General features: G+C 41.0%; 1 pseudogene; it reads left to right on the forward strand.

Moving 5' to 3' along the window:
* The first annotated feature begins 2,061 nt into the window (after positions 1-2,061).
* Positions 2,062-2,843, forward strand: LOC118552788 (large ribosomal subunit protein uL11 pseudogene; annotated as a pseudogene).
* The last annotated feature ends 1,078 nt before the right edge of the window (positions 2,844-3,921 follow it).

Consider the following 3,921-nt stretch of genomic DNA (forward strand, 5'->3'; position numbering starts at 1 on the left):
GTACCCAGTTTTCAACAAAAAATATGAGAAATTCAAAGAAACAGGAAACTGTGAGCTATACCCAGGGGGAACATAGCAATCAATAAAAATTGTCCCAGAGCAAGCCCAGCTATTGGACTTATTAGACAAAGACTTTAAATCAGCTATTATAAATACGAACTAGGGGCAGCTGGCTGGTTCAGTGAGTAGAGCATGCGACTCTTGATCTCATTTGTGAAGAACTAGAGGAAACTATGTCTAAAGAATTCTAGGAGGGGTGCCTGGGTGGTTCAGTTGTTAAGTATCTGCCTTCGGCTCAGGTCATGATCCCAGAGTCCTGGGATTGAGCCCCGCATCGGACTCCCTGCTCGGTGAGCCTGCTTCTCCCTCTCCCTCTGCCTGCCACTCCCCCCTGCTGTTCTCTCTCTCTCTCTCTCTCTGTCAAATGAATAAATAAAATATTAAAAAAAAAGAATTCAAAGAAATATGAAAATGATGTCTTACCAAATAGAGAACACCAATAAAGAAACAAAAATTATTTAAAAAATGAATAGAGGGGCACCTGGGTGGTTCAGTCATTAAGTGTCTGTCTTCAGCTCAGGTCATGATCCCAGGGTCTTGGGATCGAGCCCTTCATCGGGTTCCCTGCTTGGTGAGCCTGCTTCTCCCTTTCCTTCTGCCTGCTCCCCCTGCTTGTGTTCTCTCTCTCTGTCAAATAAATAAAAATAAAATCTTAAAAAAAAATAAATAATGAAATAGAAATTAGGGGTAGAGAGGTGCCTGGGTGGCTCAGTCGGTTAAGCATCTGACTCGATGTCAGCTCAAGTAATGATCTTAGGGTCCTGGGACATTGGGCTCTGCACTCAGTGGGGAATCTGCTTGAGGATTCTCTCTCTCCTTCTCCCTTTGCCCCTCCCCTCCACACTGTCTCTCTCAAATAATATTTAAAAAAAAAAGAAATTAGGGGTGGAATAGTACAATAAACCGAAATGAAAAATTTGCTAGAACCTCCTCAACTTGATAAAGAATATCTACCAAAAAACCTAGAGCTAATATACTTAATGGTGAGAAACTCAAAGCTTTCCCACTAAGATCAGGTACAAGGCAAGGATGTCTCCTCTCACCACTTCTCAACCTTGTACTGCAAGTTCTAAGTAATGCATCAGGACAAGAAAAGGAAATAAAAGGTATAGATTGGGAATAAAGAAATAAAAGTGTCTTTGTTCATAGATCACATGTTAGTTTATATAGAAAATCTGAAGAAATGACAAAAAAAAAAAAAATTCCTGGCACTAGTAAGTGATTATAGCAAGGGTGAAGAATATAAGATTAATATATGGAAACCAACTGCCTTCCCACATACTAGCAATGAACAAGTGGAATTTGAAATTAAAAATATATATCATTTATAATAGCATCCATAAAAATGAAATACTTAGGTGAAAATCTAACAAACTATGTATAATACCTTTGTGAGGAAAACTACAAAACTGATGAACAAAATCAAGGAACTAAATAAATGGAGAAATAGTCCATGTTTATGGATAGGAAGACTCAATATAGTCAAGACTGTCAGTCGTTCCCAACTTGATCTATAGACCCAATGCCATCCCAATCAAAACCCCAGCAATTTGCTTGGTAGATACTGACAAACTGATTCTATAGTTTATATGGAGAGGCAAAAGACCCAGAATAACCAACACAACATTGAGGAGAACAAAGTTAGATGAATGACAATCTCTGACTTCAAGACATACTGCAAAGCTACAGTAATCAAGACAAAGTGGTATTGGCAAAAGAATAAACAAATTGATCAATGGAACAGAACAGAGAGTCCACAAATATACTCACGTAAGTATACTCAACTGATATTTGACAAAGGGGCAGTGGTAATTTCAACAAATGTAGCTGTAACAACTGGCCATCACATACAAAATGATAAATCTACACACACTTCACACTTTTTGTGAAGGTGCAAAATTAACTTAAAATGGATCACAGACCTGAAGAGATCACAGGTGCAAAATATAAAACTCCTAGAAGATAATGTAGAAGAAAATCCAGGTCACCTTGGGTTTGGTGATGACTTTTAAGATACAAAACCAGCTTTTGGCTTTCGGCTCGGGGAGGCAAAGGTGCAACTTTCTTCGGTTGTCCCGAATCCGGGTTCATCCGACACCAGCCACTTCCGCCGTGCCGCCTAAGTTCAACCCCAACGAGATCAAAGTCGTGTACCTGAGGTGCACTGGTGGCAAAGTCAGTGTGTCTGCCCTGGCCCCGAAGATCGGCCCACTGGGTCTGTCTCCAAAAAAAGGTTGGTGATGACATCGCCAAGGCAACCAGTGATTGGAAGGGTCTAAGGATTATGGTGAAACTGACCATTCAGAACAGACAGGCCCAGACTGAAGTGGTACCTTCTGCCTCTGCCCTGATTCTCAAAGCCCTCAAGGAACCACCAAGAGACAGAAAGAAGCAGAAAAACATTAAGCACAGTGGAAATATCACTTTTGATGAGACTGTCAATATTACCCAACAGATGCGACACCGATCTTTAGACAGAGAACTCTCTGGAACCATTAAAGAAATCCTGGGGACTGCCCAGTCTGTGGGCTGCAATGTTGATGGCCGCCACCCTCATGACATCACAGATGACATCAACAGTGGTGCGGTGGAACGCCCAGCTAGCTAACTACAAAGGCAAATGTTTCAATAAAGGATCATTTGACAACCAAAAAAAAAAAAAAAAAAAGATACAAAACCAAAGGCATGATCCATGAAAGAAAGAACTGACAAGCTGGTCTTAATTAAAATTAAAATTTTCTGCTCTGTAAAAGATGTTAACAGAATGAAAAGACAAGCCACAGACTGGGACAAGATATTTGCAAAAGACGTATCTGTAAAGGACTGTTCTCTAAAATACAGAAAGAAATTCTTAAAATTCAACAACAAGAAAATAAACAACCTGATTTAAAAATAAGCCAAAGACCTTAATTAGCAGACACTTCAGCCAAGACGATATGAAAATGGCAAACAAACATATGCAAAGATGCTCCACATCATACAGTATCAGGGAAATGCAAATTAAAACAACAATGAGGGGCGCCTGGGTGGCTCAGTCGTTAGGCGTCTGCCTTCAGCTCAGGTCATGATCCCAGGGTCCTGGGATCGAGCCCCACGTTGTCAGGCTCCCTGCTGGGCGGGAAGCCTGCTTCTCCCTCTCCCACTCCCCACTGGTGTTCCCTCTCTCGCTGTGTCTCTCTGTGTCAAATAAATAAAATCTTTAAAAAAAAAAAAAAAACAACAACAACAATGAGATACCACTATACACCTATTAGAATGGCCAGAATCTGGAACACTGACAACACCAAATGCTGGTGAGGATGTGGAGCAGCAAGAACTCTCATTCATTGCAAATGAATGAAAATGCAAAATGATACAGCCACTTAGAAAGACTGTTTGGCAGTTTCTTAATGAAATTAAACATATTCTTACCATACAATCTGATATTTCCCCAAAGGAGTTGAAAACTTATGTCCACATAAAAATCTGTACGTGGGGGGCACCTGGGTGGCTTAGTCATTTAGCGTCTGCCTTCAGGTCAGGTCATGGTCCTGGGATCAAGCCCTGCGTTGGGCTCCTTGCTCTGCGGGAAGCCTGCTTCTCCCTCTCCCACTGCCCCTGTTTGTGTTCCCTCTCTCGCTGTGTCTCTGTCAAATAAATAAAATCTTTTTTAAAAAATCTGTACATGAATACTTATAGCAGCTTTATTCATAATTGCCAAATGTTGAAGCAATCAAGATGTCCTTTAATAGGTGAATGGATAAATGAGCTGTGGTACATCCAGACTATGGAATTTTATTCAGCACTAAAAAAGAAATGAACTGGGGCACCTGGGTGGCTCAGTCAGTTGAGCATCTGCCTTCTGCTCAGGTCATGATCCCA

This window comes from Halichoerus grypus, chromosome 11 (assembly GCF_964656455.1).
Source record: "Halichoerus grypus chromosome 11, mHalGry1.hap1.1, whole genome shotgun sequence".
Classification (NCBI taxonomy): Eukaryota; Metazoa; Chordata; class Mammalia; order Carnivora; family Phocidae; genus Halichoerus; species Halichoerus grypus.